The sequence below is a fragment of the Anomaloglossus baeobatrachus genome, chromosome 7 (genome assembly GCF_048569485.1).
Source record: "Anomaloglossus baeobatrachus isolate aAnoBae1 chromosome 7, aAnoBae1.hap1, whole genome shotgun sequence".
In the NCBI taxonomy this organism is placed as follows: Eukaryota; Metazoa; Chordata; class Amphibia; order Anura; family Aromobatidae; genus Anomaloglossus; species Anomaloglossus baeobatrachus.
The window spans coordinates 110,249,872-110,265,992 of record NC_134359.1 but is presented as its reverse complement, the minus strand read 5'-3'; the positions used below and the strand labels follow the sequence as shown (position 1 = coordinate 110,265,992).

General features: G+C 45.7%; 2 protein-coding genes across 8 annotated transcripts in view; one reads left to right on the top strand and one right to left on the bottom strand.

Moving 5' to 3' along the window:
- Positions 1–14,890, bottom strand: part of FTCDNL1 (formiminotransferase cyclodeaminase N-terminal like) — a 116,041-nt gene extending 101,151 nt beyond the window's left edge. For 4 of the 7 annotated variants that reach the window (XR_012724736.1, XM_075317586.1, XM_075317589.1 and 1 more), the window contains exons 1-2: positions 14,840–14,890; positions 7,662–7,774 (exon numbers count right to left, since the gene is read on the bottom strand). The gene's annotated coding sequence lies outside the window, so the exon portion shown is untranslated. Of the gene's footprint in view, positions 1–7,661; positions 7,775–7,877; positions 7,937–14,839 lie in introns of those variants that run through there. The other 3 variants (XM_075317587.1, XM_075317588.1, XM_075317590.1) reach the window with 3 other exon arrangements.
- Positions 14,891–14,909: 19 nt separating this feature from the next.
- The window catches only part of LOC142245162 (ras-related protein Rab-5B-like), a 52,262-nt gene continuing 51,050 nt past the window's right edge, over positions 14,910–16,121 (top strand). Inside the window, exon 1 of the mRNA XM_075317593.1 lies at positions 14,910–15,074. The gene's annotated coding sequence lies outside the window, so the exon portion shown is untranslated. The remainder of the gene's footprint in view (positions 15,075–16,121) is intronic.

Here is a 16,121-nt window from a genome sequence, read left to right as displayed (position 1 = left end):
GTGCCCAGTGTCAGGCTGCTGCCACCAAAGCAAATAGGGTGATGGGATGCATTAGAAGAGGTCTGGGGCCACGAGATGAAAACATCATTCTCCCTCTGTACAAATCACTCGTCAGACCACACTTTGAGTATTGTGTACAATTTTGGGCGCCGGTGCTCAAGAAAGACATTACTGAACTTGAAAGGGTACAGAGGCGGGCAACTAAAATAATAAATAGAGTGGATGCATTACAATACACGGAAAGGTTATCAAAATTAGGTCTATTTACTCTAGAGAAGAGAAGACTTAGGGGAGACCTAATAAATATGTACAAGTATATCAGAGGGCCATATAGAGATCTCTCCCATGATCTGTTTGTACCAAGGACTATGACAAGAACAAGGGGGCATTCTCTTCGATTGGAGGAAAGAAAATTCCTACATCAGCATAGAAGAGGGTTCTTCACGGTAAGAGCAGTGAGGCTCTGGAACTCTCTTCCTGAGGAAGTGGTGATGGCCAACTCACTGAATGAATTTAAGAGAGGAATGGATGCTTTTCTTGAAAGCAACAGTATAGAAGGGTATGAATAACATATTATTACAGGTAGATAGTTGACCCAGATTAGGAGTTGGGAAAGAATATTTTTCCCTATGAAGAAAATTGGCTCCTACTCTGTGGGTTTTACCTTCCCCTGGTTCAATACTGCAGAACAGCTGCACTAAACACAGGCTGAACTAGATGGACATAATGTCTTCCTTCCGCCTTACAAACTATGTTACTATGTATGTTACTATGTATGTATATCTTTCCATGGGACAAAACTGAAGATCTGACACTTTGATACAATGTACTGTAGTCAGTGTTCAGCTTGTATAACAGTGTAAATTTGGTGCCCTCTAAATAATTCAACACACAGCCATTAATGTCTGAACTGCTGGCATCAAAAGTGAGTACACCCTTAAGTGAAAATGATCAAATTGCGCCCAATTAGCCATTTTCCCTCCCCGACGTCATGTGACTTATTAGTGTTACAAGGTCTCAGGTGTGAATGGGGAGCAGGTGTGTTATATTTTGTGTTATCGCTCACACACTCTCTCATACTGGTCACTGGAAGTTCAACATGGCTGCTCATGGCAAAGAATTCTCTGAGAATCTCAAAAAAAAGACTTGCTGATCTATATAAAGATGGCCCAGGCTATAAGAAGATTGCCAACACCCTGAAACTGAGGTGCAGCATAGTGGCCACGACCATATAGTGGTTTAACAACACAGGTTCCATTCATAACAGGACTCGCCATGGTCGACCAAAGAAGTTGTGTGTATTTGCTCAGCGTCATATGCAGAGGCTGTCTTTTCAAATTCGACATGAGTGCTGCCAGCATTGCTACAGATGTTAAAGGGGTGAAGGGTCAGCATGTCAGTGCTCAGACTATACACTGCAATCTGCACCAAATTGGTCTGCATGGCTGTCGTTCCAGAAGGAAGCCTCTTCTAAAGATGATGTACAAGAAAGCCCAAAACAGTTTGCTGAAGACAAGCACACTAAGCACATGGATTAATGGAGCCATGTCCTGTGATCTGATGAGACCAAGATAAACTTATTTGATTCAGATGGTGTCAAGTGTGTTTGGCGGCAACCAGGTGAGAAGTACAAAGACAACTGTATCTTGCTTAGGCTACTTTTACACATCCGGTTTGAGCAGTGCGGCTCAATCCGGCTGTGAAACCTATGCAACGGATGCGGCGAAAACACCGCATCCTTTGCATAAGTTTTTACATGAGGCCCGTCCGTTTTTTTCCGGTTGCGGCACGCTACTGAGCATGCGCAGTGGAAGAAACCGCATGCGGCGGTCAGATGTGTTTTTTCCGCATCGCGCCGCATCCGGCGTCCATAGGCATGCATTGAAAAATGCGGCGCAATGCGTTTTTTTTTGCCGGAGCAAAAAACAATGCAGGCAGCGTTCCATCCGGCCGCGGCATCGGATAAATCTGCCGCATGCGGCAAAAACCAGACCGAACGCAAGCCCATGCGGCACAACACGGCACTAATGTAAGTCTATGCAAAAAAAAAAACGCAACCGGCGGCAAAAAAAACGGTTGCGGTTTTTCTGCAGAGCGCCGTATTGTGCCGCAGAGCAAAAACCGGATGTGTGGACGTAGCCTTACAGCCAAACATGATGGTGGGAGTGTCATGGTTTGGGGCTTTCTGCCAGCTGTGGGGCGCGACAGTTCATTGAGGGGACCATAAGGGTAAGACCACACTTTGCGTTTCCACCTGCGTTTCAGCTGCGTTTTAGGTCCATTTGGAGAAGCACCTTTTTCATGCCAAAAGGCCTGCGTTTTGATTTTCCAGCAAAGTCAATGGAAAATGGTGATTTTCAGACCGCACTTTGTGTTTCTAAAAGCTGCGTTTAATTTGCATATTTAGTGGCAAAAACCATGCGTTCAAAGAAGCAGCATGTCAGTTGTTTTTGCCATTTTGGCTGCATTTTGCTAACATTGAAGTCAATGAAAAATGGCAAAAACCAAGATTCCTTCAAATTCCTGCGTTTTACCTGCTTTTTCAGTGCAGAAAACATGCGTTTTGGGCATCAAAATAATGATTTGCTATGTCCCTTTACACACACACATAATCCGACAATTAAATTTAAGAAAAATATACTTTTAATGCTATTTTAGCGATAAAATGTATATTACCGCTATAATTTTATGAAATAAATCTATTTTCATTATTTTTCCCATTAATATAGATTTGATCCTTTTTTTTCTCTTTTTTCATTCTGTTTGACTGTTTAAACTTTATTTAGCAGTGTCTTGATGTTCAAAACGCATTTGTCAAAACGCAGGTGAAAAAGCATGTAAAAAGCGCTGCAAACGCATCTAAAACGCGGTAAAAATGCATGCTTTTTCAGCGCTAAATTTCTGAAAAAGGCAACTTTGATCAAATCAATTAAGCCCAAAACGTGCATTTTGAACTGCAAGTAGGAGAACGCAAAGTGCGTTCTTAGCCTAAATGCGAGCATGTATTGTGACATACTGAAGCAGAGCATGATCCCCTCCCTTTAGAAACTGGGTCACAGAGCAGTATTCCAACAAGATAACGATTCCAAACACACTTCCAAGATGACCACTGTCTTGCTAAAGAAACTGAGGGTAAAGGTGCTGGACTGGCCAAGCATGTCTCCAGACCTAAACCCTATTGAGCATCTGTGAGCCTCCTCAAATGCAAGGTGGAGGAGTGCAAGGTCTCTAACATCCACCAGCTCCGTGATGTCATCATGGAGGATAAGAAAGGATCCAGAGGCTCCTGTGAAGCTCTTGTGAACTCCATGCCCAACATACTTAGGCACTGCTTGAAAATAATGGTGGTCACATAAAATATTGACACTTTGGGCATAATAGAGTACTCACTTTTGTTGCCAGCAGTTTAGACATGGTTGTGAATTTGAGTTATTTAGAGGACACACCAAATGTACACTGTACAAGCTGTACACTGACTACTTTACAAAGTGTTAGAGCTTCAACTTTGTCCGATGAAAATATATCATAAAATACTTACAAAAATGTGAGGTGTGTTCTCACTTTTGTGATACATTGTATATATTTATTTTTGTTGATTCTGTAATTAAGAAACGTTTTTACTTGTACTATCAATTGTAGATGACAGAAAGACAAAAATTGTGGACCTTCGTGAGCAACTGTTAGGGCTCATACACATACGAGAAAAAAAGATTGATTTTTTTGGATTAGACTTTGATCAGAGTCTGGTCTAAAGGGTACTTTACACGCTGTGACATCACTAGCAATTGCTAGCGATGTCGAGCGCGATAGCACCCGCCCCCGTTGTGTGTGCGATATTGTGTGATCGCTGCCGTAGCGAACATTATCGCTACGGCAGCGTCACACGCACATACCTGGTCAGCGACGTCGCTGTGACCGCCGAACAATCCCTTCCTCAAGGGGGAGGTGCGTTCGGCATCACAGCGATGTCACTGCGGCGTCACTAAGTGGGCGGCCAATAGAAGTGGAGGGGCGGAGATGAGCGGGACGTAACATCCCGCCCACCTCCTTCCTTCCTCATTGCCGGTGGACGCAGGTAAGGAAATGTTCGTCGTTCCTGCGGTGTCACACACATGCCGCAGGGACGACGAACAACATCGTACCGGTGACTGCAGCGATATTAACCCCTTCAGCCCCCGGGCACTTTCCGTTTTTTCGTTTTTGTTTTTTGCTCCCCTTCTTCCGAAAGCCGTAACTTTTTTATATTTCCGTCAATCTTGCCAAGGACAGGCAGGCAGACAAGGGTGGGAATGACTAGCAAAACCCAACCCACCTATTAGATATTCTGTAGCTGCTATCAATCAAATAACAGTGCATGTCACAAACTTTACTTGCCTGTATTTCAGAAAGTATACATCCGATCTCACAACTAAAGGTATGCATAGAATCGGATGAACATTGTTTAGGTTTTCACAAGCTCATTTGACTTTCAGCCTAGAAGAGAATCAATAAGATATCCTGCAGCTAAGCACAAGTGAGCAGGACCGAGAACGCTTTTGTGTGATTCCTCTGATATTCCTCCTGAAAATTGTTAAACAACGCATTGAATTTTCAGAACATTTACTTATTCTGCAACACATTGTGACAACAGTAAGTAACGTCCTACAACATTAAAGGGGTTATCTGGCTTATTTTGCCTTTTTCTTGTTATTTCCCTATTGGGCTACATTTGGGCAGGTAAGTAGATAGTAACTACTTGCCCTGCTGTCAGCCCCTCTCCCCCGGCTCAGAGCGGTCATGTGACCGCTCCTGCCGTGATTTTGCTGCTTCTTGTGATGTCACGACGACAAGTGCAGGAGCTTGTGCGGCTGCCTAGTCGACAGGCAGCACAGGCGACGTCATGTACCTGCCCTGCTTGGCAGGTACTGTGCGTGGTGTCCCCACCCCTTTCCCTGAACCCTCCCACACATTCCATAGTGGAGGGGTCTCGCTGCCTGTACACTGCATGCAGACTCCATGCTGCTGGCAGCACGCAGGCAATTCCCCCCCCTGCAGAACGCGGCCTGTGCTGGGAGCCCGTGCAGTCAGCGCTATATATCAGATGCCAGATTCCAGGGCGCCCTGCAGAGCCTCTCTATACAGTGATAATCAGCTGCTGGCCAATCAGAGGCAGCAGCAGATCACTGGAGAAGCTGCATACAGAGGCGTCCCTGCACAGTGCCTGGAGATCAGTCATCTGATATACAGCCCCTGCACAGGCTGCGATCAGCAAGGAGGGGGCAGCGGCCACAAGAAGCAGGGCACCGAGGGAACCAGGATAGGGGAGAAGGATTTGTCTTTGTTTTTTTTGCGTGTGTGAAGAATGGCAGACTAGGGGGCAATTCTATAGGACAGAGCATTACTACAAGAAGAGGAGCCGAAGGGTACATTACTACAGGATGGGCAGAAGGATGGGGCACAATACTATAAGATGGGGACATTACTATAGGATGGGGCACAATACTATATTATGGGGACATTAATATAGGATGGGCAGAAGGATGGGGCACAATACTATAGGATGGGCACATTACTATAAGATGGTAACATTACTATAGGATGGGGCACAATACTATATTATGGGGACATTAATAAAGGATGGGCAGAAGGATGGGGCACAATACTATAGGATGGGCACATTACTATAAGATGGTAACATTACTATAGGATGGGGCACAATACTATATTATGGGGACATTAATAAAGGATGGGCAGAAGGATGGGGCACAATACTATAGGATGGGCACATTACTATAAGATGGGAACATTACTAAAAGATGGGGCACAATACTATACTATGGGGACATTACTATAGGATGGTGACAGGGATGGGCACATTGCTACATTATATGTGAGGTGATTGTGCTGTAACAGGTGAGAGAAGCCGGATCACTGTTCTGTACTACCAATGATTGGAAATACAGAGCAGTGATATCTCATCTGTGCAGCACAATCCCCTCACATCCACCACAAATAATATAGTAATGTGCCCATCTTTGCTGGAGCGATGAGATGTCAGTGCTGGGGCAGAATACTGACAGCCAATGAGTGTGCAGGGGGCAGGGCTGGACAGCGAGGATGGGCGGTGACAGCTCTGACTGTGAAGTTGGGTATAGGAAGATATCATGTTTGTTTGAGCTGCAGGTAAACAAAGAGCTGCAGAGAATAAAGGGATAATTCAAAAGGAACAAAAGTTAGAAAATAAAATAAAAAATAATGTAGGGATGATTTATATGACAATACAGCACAGATTAGCTTACAAACAATTTTGGAGTTTGTCGGACAACTCCTTTAACAAAGGTAATAGTAAACCAGTTGCCAATTTTTTAAGCATTTGCAGGAGCAATAATAGACACAATGCTGAGATCTACTTTTGAATTGTTGTTTAATAAAAAAAATACTGGCAATTACAAAAACAAACATGTCAGGAGATATTCCACTGACAGATTTTACACAGGCCGGTGTCAGATGAGTGCACTATCTATGAAAAACGCTGATAGTATACGGAAGGCTGAATTGGATCTTAGGCTGGACTCACACTTGGACGAGGATCGCATCGCTCCACCCGGACTGGTCACCGACTCTCCTGACTATAGAGTGTCAGCTTCATGTGTTCCTATGCAGATGACACGTTCGTATCAGGTGAGCTGCTGGCCGGTCTGGGCGATGCCATGCCATCCACGGTCTCCTGCCTTAGGTCTCTTTTACACGTCCGTGTCTCCGGTACGTGTTTGGTCCTTTTCCTCACGTGCCGGAGACACGGGCACATGTAGACCCATTAAAATCAATGGGTCTGCGCTCACGTGCGTATTCTGCAATGGACCGTGTTTACGTGTGGAGCATGCATGTGCCCGTGTGCTCCACACGTAGACATGTCCGTTTTTCTCCAGCATCACGGGTGTCACATGGAACGCAAACGGACCACATGGATGTGTTCCGTGTGACACGCGCCGGAGAAAACACATGTGTTTGAGAAAATAAAAAAAAAACTTTACTCACCTTCTCCTGCCCTGCAGGCTTTGCCGCTGCTGTCACTTGCTTCCGACCGCCGCTCATTATGCTCATTGAATATTCACTTCACTGCGGCCGGAAGCAGCAGCAGCGGGGAGTCGGCAGGACCGGAGACCGAAGATCAGCACCATGGACAGCAACACCAGGGACAGGTGAGCAGAAAGTTTCCGTTCTCTGTGTTATCACGTATAACACACGGAGAACAAACGTAGGCCATAAACACGGCTCACGGAGAGCAAAACACACCTCTGACACGTCCGAGAAAAACGTGCGTGGTTTTTCACGAACGTGTGAAAGAGGCCTTAAAGATAGCCACAGCCTTCACATGATAGAAAACAGAAGCCATTACGTGGCACATACACTAGCACCCCTCACATACGCCATTGATCTATATTGGGGGCTGATACAGTATTAGGAGATTTTGCTGGCAATAAATTGAACTTAATGCATTTACATCTTTTTCCAACCTATAGAACTGTGACAGTGACAGTGCTGCAAGCAACAATAATTTTCCCATCAAACCTGCTGCAATCTACTACAAAATCCCAATGCAGACGTGAATACAGTCTAACTTTTTATATTCCAGAAAATATAATTTGATGTCTCATGCCTAGTTCAGCACTGTTTCTTACCAGTTTGTGGCCCCTTTAAGAGAGTATACAGTAGGACATAGCTCTCCCACTACAGGACGAGGTGCAGCTGCAGACACAGATTACATAAGGAACATCACAAGTGGATTCGTCATCTGCAGAAATGGGCAGCAATATACATGCATTATTATGTATCCAGCTGTTAGTACATCAGGAGAGGCAGGCATTATAAATTCGTCATTTCTTAATTTTACATACAAGACTGTTTACCTCGCACTCTGCTTTGCAAAGTCCCTGTTATAGTATGGCAAGTCGCATAGTCCAAATTTATGCACTACCACAGTGCCACCTTGTGTTAAAAAATGAATACTAACAATATCAGATGCATAGTGAAAGCTTAGACAGTATTACAGATAAAATGTCTCACAAGCTGTGAAACCAATGATGAATTAAATATTCTTTTGACAGGTCATAGTGTCATTTCAGGAATTTTGATTGGTGTTTTTGTGCCAAGCATGCCTGTTTACCATTGTGTTGCTCTCGGCATCTATAAGGCTACTTTCACACATCCGGATTTTTGCTCTGCGGCACAATACGGCGTTCTGCAGAAAAACCGCAACCGGCTTTTGTAACGCCGGTTGCGGTTTTTTTTTGCATAGACTTACATTAGTGCCGTATTGTGCCGCAGGGGCTTGCGTTCGGTCCGGTTTTTGCCGCATGCGGCAGATTTAGCCGATGCCGCGGCCGGATCGAACGTTCCCTGCAACGTTTTTTGCTCCGGCATAAAACACCGCATCGCGCCGCATCCGGCCGCTGCGGCGCATTTTTCAATTCATACCTATGGAGGCCGGATGCGGCGCGATGCGGAAAAAAACCGCATCCGCTCGCCGCATGCGTTTTTTTCCACTGCGCATGCTCAGTAGCATGCCGCAACCGGAAAAAAACGGACGGGCCGCATGTAAAAACTTATGCAAAGGATGCGGTGTTTTCGCCGCATCTGTTGCATAGTTTTCACAGCCGGATTGAGCCGCAGTGCTCAAACCGGATGTGTGAAAGTAGTCTAAGGCTGCTTTCACACATCAGTTTTTTGCCATCAGGCACAATCTGGCAAAAACCTGAAAAAACGGATCCAGCGTCTGTTGCCGCCGAATCCGTTTTTTCCCCCATAGACTTCTATTAGCGCCAGATCATGCTGGATGGCCCTGCGGACAAATTTGCTTGTCCGGCAGCCGGATGGAACGCTGAGGGGAACGTTTTTTGTCTCCGGTGAAAAACCTTATCACGCCGTACGGCGTGCTTTATAATAGAAGTCTATGGACGCTGGATCCGGCGTAATGCGGAAAAAAAACCCCAGATACAGCCGCCGGATCAGGTTTTTTGAACTGAGCATGCTCAGTATCACAATGGATCCGATAAAAAAACTGAAGGAACTGATGGAAAAAACTGATGCAACTTATCCGTTTTTTCATTGGATCCATCGCATCAATTTTTTCGCCGGATCGTGCCTGATGCCAAAAAACTGATGTGTGAAAGCAGCCTTACAGACCAGGAGCAAGGAAGGGGACAAGTGCTACTTCTTCGGAATACAACAAAACACAGGTACCTGGAACAAGTGGCTGGATACCACTCATTAGCAGCAATGAAAAACAGGATAAATTCTGGCACCAGGCGTCTTTTCATTAAAATATTCAACATTTTATTTGCATGTCAAGAATAAAAATTCATGTGAGGACACAGCCCCTAAACGTCTGAGAGTGTCAAATAAAGTTCTTAATCATAGGCAAGATTAAGAACTTTACTCTAAACACGTCAGGCGTTTAGGGGCTGTGTCCTCACATGAATTTTTACTCTTGACATGCAAATAAAATGTTGAATATTTTAATGAAGAGACGCCCGGTGCCAGAATTTTCTCCTTTTTTTCATCTCGGCATCTATACCTCCCATGAATCATCTCCTTACTATAAGTTTGTCAAAAAAGCAGTGACTTTTAGTCCCCCTTAATACCAAAAATCGTAGACCTTAGAGGATCTTTCCCCTGCCCCCGCATCTCCCCACAATTTTTTGATAATGAACTGGTCACACAATGTAATTGCGGCTGCAGTGCGGAATACATTTTTTTTTATATTTATTTATTTTATCTCTTCATTACAGAGATATTAGCGACCAAATTATTTGGCTTCTAATGAGTTAACTTTCTTTTAAGTCCAAGTAGGTGTTTTCAGACAGTTTTCACCGGGGCCGTGTACTTCTTCCGCATGTATGATGCTGACTAATCAAAAGCAGGCAGCAACATAGGGTATTAGAAAAAGATCAGGCCCCACGATAGCTTAGAGCAGGATTCTTAGTTTATGAGATGTACAGTACAGACCAAAAGTTTGGACACACCTTCTCATCTCTAGAACAACTATTAAGAGGAGACTTTGTGCAGCAGGCATTCATGGTAAAATAGCTGATAGGAAATCACTGCTAAGCACAGGCAACAAGCAGAAGAGACTTGTTTGGACTAAAGAACACAAGGAATGGACATTAGACCAGTGAAATCTGTGCTTTGGTCTGATGAGTCCAAATTTGAGATCTTTGGATCCAACCACCGTGTCTTTGTAGAAAAGGTGAACGGATGGACTCTACATGGCTGGTTCCCACCGTGAAGCATGGAGGAGGAGGTGTGATGGCGTGGGGGTGCTTTGCTGGTGACACTGTTGGGAATTTATTCAAAATTGGAGGCATACAGAACCAGCATGCCTACCACAGCATCTTACAGCGGCGTGCTATTACATCCGTTTTGCGTTTAGTTGGACCATAGTTTATTTTTCAACAGGACATTTGTTATGGACAAGATTATGAACTATTAGGAATATATATATGAGTTATATGAAGATATCCAAAAAACAGGATTTAAGATAAGTGCTTGAACTCTGTACCACATCTATATCTGCATTCAGACATAAGACTCATCAGTCTGGACTTTCAAGTGACAAGTGAATCATGCTGACATAGCTTAATATAATAAGGAAGCAAGCACATTACAGTATATTGTATGTCACAGAATAACTCTATGACAGTTTACCCAATAGGAGACATGTTACGTATTATTGGCTCCTAGCCAACTGACTCCATTTAAATGTTTTGTCAACTTCCGTATTAAACCAGTCATATTTTCTATATAGATCCGTGTCATCTCTCTAGTCTGTATGGAAGAATAGTATGCATGCTGCTATCAAATGACTCATGATTTGGATTGCAGACAGGGTTAAGGTAGATGCACAAATTTATGACTGCCTTAACAATTGCGTCCAATGAACCTTAGGACGGAGCTTGTAGATGATGGATGGCCATGCTGACACCTTGATTCGAAAAGGCAACTACACGAGAGGGGAGAATTGCGCACTCCACAAAATGCAGGTGAGAAAATCTGTCTTATCTCCCCATGCAGACCTCATGCGTGCACTTGCATTTCGAAAGGGGGATTGGGCTGTCAACCTCCAGGCTGTGAAAGGGCTATTTGACTAGGAATGAGAGTGATGGGGTGCTACGTCAGATGACCTGGTCTCCACAGTCACCAGACCTGAAGCCAATCGAGATGGTTTGGGGTGATCTGGACCACAGAGTGAAGGCAAAAGGGCCAACAAGTGCTAAGCATCTCTGGGAACTCCTTCAAGACTGTTGGAAAACCATTTCCGGTGACTACCTCTTGAAGCTCATCAAGAGAATGCCAAGAGTGTGCAAAGTAGTAATCAAAGCAAAAGCTGGCTACTTTGAAGAACCTAGAATATAAGACATATTTTCATTTGTTTCACACTTTTTTGTTAAGTATTTCATTCCACATGTTTTAATTCATAGTTTTGATGCCTTCAATGTGAATCTACAATTTTTAGAGTCATGAAAGTAAAGAAAACTCTTTGAATGAGGAGGTGTGTCCAAACATTTGGTCTGTACTGTATATTGTCAGAAAGCCCTGATCTCCTGGTCTAACTTCCTGCATGATTAGAAAGCGCACATGACTAACACCTTTCAGATAAGGTCCCTGCTGGGGGAGGGTCAGCACAGGTGAGTTTAGCTGCGTCACATAACAAACCCTTTTATCAGTGCTGCTCCTCTGCGGTCACCTCTGCTGTGCTGCCCCCTCCCCCACACTGCCTGTCCAGACTTTTGTCAGTATCATAACAATGTCTGTTGTGCTCAACTTGTAGTTGCTGAGAAAACTGCTCTAAGGTGTGGGGACCATATTCTTCTCTCCTTTGAGTGTTACTGCCTGTTTATGATTAGCCCAATCATACAGGGAGAAGATATACACAGCTTCAGTAAAAACTCTGATAATATTCGGTTGAACTTGTATTAACACTTTAGATGCCAAATAATTTGATTTATAATATCTTTGCAACAGATAGGTGAAATTAGAAAAAAAAAAGTTTTATTCCATCCTGCGGCCACTATTACACCCTGTGTCAAGTTTATAACATGAAATATTTGGTAATTATCCTGTTTTAAAACCAAGCACATTATTGTTAGGGTTTTTTTTGCAGTATTTTAGGAGCATAGTTTATGAGGGCTTATATTATTCTTAATTGTACCATTTTGGGGGTGCTTAAAAGTTATTGAATAACATTTTTTAATTCTTTATAAGGATAGAAATAGAAAAACAACTATTTCTGCCAATTTTATTTTTAGCTCTCTGTTTTGTTTTAGAAACAGTTGTTATCTATATTCTACAAATACAGAGATACCAAGTAAGATAGCTTTGTGATTTCTCATATGCTTAAAATCAGTTTGGTTCTGTAACTGTATCTTGTACTGCATCTATGTAGTAACATTGGTATCTATGCACCAAGCTTAGGTTTGATACTTCATACCTCCACTAAATATACTGTATGTATTTGAGGTTGTGATAAAAAAGTAGTGATCTGCTGCATGTACAACTCTCTGCAAGTGCAATCTAAAAAACATGTTAGAAAAGTTATGCCGTCTGTGGATTTGGCAGCATGAATCTTTTGATAGGCTTTGTTATTTCAAAGATGTATTTTTCACTCTGAAACCTTGCAGTGTTTCAGAGACAATTTACTTAGAAACTGGGTTGATGACAAGGTGACTGGAAAGACAGAGGTATGCATGCCATCAGCTGCTGGCCAACACTCTGAGACTGACAAACTCTCCCTACATGTGTGTATATATGGAGAGATGTCAGTCTAGTTAAAGCGGGACATGAGACGCTAGTGGGAGAAATACCTCCATGACTAGTCATCCTGGTCACCTCATCCCTGCCTCCGTTTTCAAGTCTGTTTTCTTTGAAACGCTACAAGGTTTTAGGGTGAAGCATAGATTGAAATAACAGAGTGGGTGCCAAACAGTGATGAGCGAGCGCCACCATGATCGGGTGCTCAGTACTCGTAACGAGTAGCTGGATGCTCGACCGAGCTTCACTCGTGTACTGAGTATAATGGAGGTCAAGGGATAACTCAAGCATTTTTCCAGATCTTCAGGAATAATGCTTGAGTTCTCCATTGACTTCCATTATACTCGATACATGAGTCAAGACCGTCTGAGCGTCTGACTGCTCGTTGTAACGCCTGCCTGGATCCACAGACTGAGACGGGCTGTAATGGACAGGCTAGAGGGAAGCCCCTCACCAAGCAGGACCCCCAGAACCCTGAAAGATCCTGGAGATCACTACCTGTGGAAGGCTGCAGTCTGAGAGAGTAGTCGTCAGACAGGGTCAAACCAGGAATTGCGGAACAGGAACAGAATCGGCAGACAAGGACGTAATCAGAAAACGTAGCAAAGGTCAAAACCGGATCGGGCAGCGAGGTACAAAAACAGCAGGCAGGAGGGTAGTCAGGAAACAAGCAGTAATCAGCACACGAAATCACAGGACGAAACAGGAGCCAGAATTCTCAGAACTATCTCTGGCAGAGGTCAGCAGACAGGAGGGGCATTAAAAAGGGTGTGGTGTCTTCCCATAGGCTGTACCTTCAGCTGGGAGACACCCGCCACCTACAGTCAGCCAGTGGCACTGCAGATCCCCAGGAAACCCAGACCAGTGGATGAGCGGAGCCACTGGCGCCGCTGGCATCGACTCCTCTCCCATCACCAGCACTATCCACGGCAGGAACACGTTGCCTGGTGATCGGAGTAGAAGTCGATGGAGCGGACTCCGGTGGTGACGTAACAATTGTTACGAGTACTGAGCACCCGATCATGGTGGCGCTTGGTCATCTAGTGCCAAACCAAAGTCAGCAGCAATCTTCTGACTGGTTCCTTTTAAACCTCTCCATTTTAGCTCTAGTGTACTTGCTAGAGTGTAGTGGACGGAAGACAAGTAGGTCCCGTGGCCTCTTTTAACCTACTCCATTCTTGCTGGCTCTATGTAATCTGTACATAGGCAGATTATGGGTAGGCAGGGTTTTATACAGTGCTGGCCTCTCATTACCTGATGTGTGATGTGACAGTGTACCTGATGGGGAATGTTATGTAATGAATACATTAAGTGCATTGAAAAGTTTGGGCACCTCTGATCAAAATTACTGTTATTGTGAACAGTTCATAGGCTGAGAGGCACTTTCAGGTTAGGGTGCGCACGCATGTGCTCCCCAAAGTATACTCCCAGGAGCCCTGTGCGGAGCACATAGGTTTAAGGAGTCGGCGGTAGGGATCGGGGACGGTGTAGACACCGGTGAGCGGCCAGGAGGATGAGTGAGCTGGTGTCGCTGGTGCTGGTGTTACAGGGCTGATATTATCAGGCTGGGTAGGTCCATGACTACTGGGGGCTGGTATTCTTGGGCCGGGAAGGGAGCAATATGTATGGCCTCCCCAGCCTTTTAATATCAGCTCACAGCTGTCTGCTTTACCTTGCCTGATTTTAAAAAATGGGGGGCTCATATCGGGCTTTTTTTTTCCAATCATTTATTCATTTGTCAAATAACTGTAAAATCTATCTTCATCTATTTGTGCACATCTTTAACGCATTAATCACATTAAAAAAATTCATTTCAGTTTCATGTGTTTTTCAGCACTTATCTATCTTTGCACATCTTTTACACTTAAAAAAAACATTCACTTTATTAGCATGTGTTTTTCCGGTACCGGTCAAACACGGATGGACAAAACGGACCGTGCAACAGTTACGTTTTCTCAGCAGCCCAGTGACGGAGGACTACATGTGTCCCTCACACGGCCCTATACACATACGGTCCCGTCCTGACACCGCCGTATTATTGTGTACTCACTGTATTTGTGTATTATCTACAGGCCCCGCCCTTTCCGCTACGGTCACGTGCCCTCCCGTTCACCACTCAGCTGTGGCCTCCAGCATTTCCGGTGTGCGGAGGATGTTCTCCCCCTCCGGAGAGTCAGAGGCCGCAGCAGGCGGAGAGCGGAGCTGTCAGTGACCCCCGGTGCCCGGTAACTTTCCTCCTGCACAGCCCGGTTTCTCTATTGTCCCGTGTCCGCTGCGGATCACAGGTGAGCAGGAGGCGCCGGGGCTGCTGCACTCCGCTCCGGCCGTGTCCGGTTATGTCTGGACGTGTGCTGTAGCGGGGCAGGAATCGGAGCCCCAATTACCGGCACTGTCACCATCTATAGACTCGGCCGCTGTACTGTACAGTCATATCTGTGGTAGGGATCCCCGAGTATCAGGGGCTGAAAGGGCAGCAGTGCCAGTGTGACCGGGCAGAGGCCGTGTGCCCAGTGGTGCCAGTGTGTACAGCAGTGCCAGAGTGACCGAGCAGAGGCCGTGTGCCCAGTGGTGCCAGTGTGTACAGCAGTGCCAGAGTGACCGGGCAGAGGCCGTGTGCCCAGTGGTGCCAGTGTGTACAGCAGTGCCAGAGTGACCGAGCAGAGGCCGTGTGCCCAGTGGTGCCAGTGTGTACAGCAGTGCCAGAGTGACCGGGCAGAGGCCGTGTGCCCAGTGGTGCCAGTGTGTACAGCAGTGCCAGAGTGACCGAGCAGAGGCTGTGTGCCCAGTGGTGCCAGTGTGTACAGCAGTGCCAGAGTGACCGAGCAGAGGCCGTGTGCCCAGTGGTGCCAGTGTGTACAGCAGTGCCAGAGTGACCGGGCAGAGGCCGTGTGCCCAGTGGTGCCAGTGTGTACAGCAGTGCCAGAGTGACCGGGCAGAGGCCGTGTGCCCAGTGGTGCCAGTGTGTACAGCAGTGCCAGAGTGACCGAGCAGAGGCCGTGTGCCCAGTGGTGCCAGTGTGTACAGCAGTGCCAGAGTGACCGAGCAGAGGCCGTGTGCCTAGTGGTGCCAGTGTGTACAGCAGTGCCAGAGTGACCGGGCAGAGGCCGTGTGCCCAGTGGTGCCAGTGTGCACAGCAGTGCCAGAGTGACCGGGCAGAGGCCGTGTGCCCAGTGGTGCCAGTGTGTACAGCAGTGCCAGAGTGACCGAGCAGAGGCCGTGTGCCCAGTGGTGCCAGTGTGTACAGCAGTGCCAGAGTGACCGGGCAGAGGCCGTGTGCCCAGTGGTGCCAGTGTGTACAGCAGTGCCAGAGTGACCGAGCAGAGGCCGTGTGC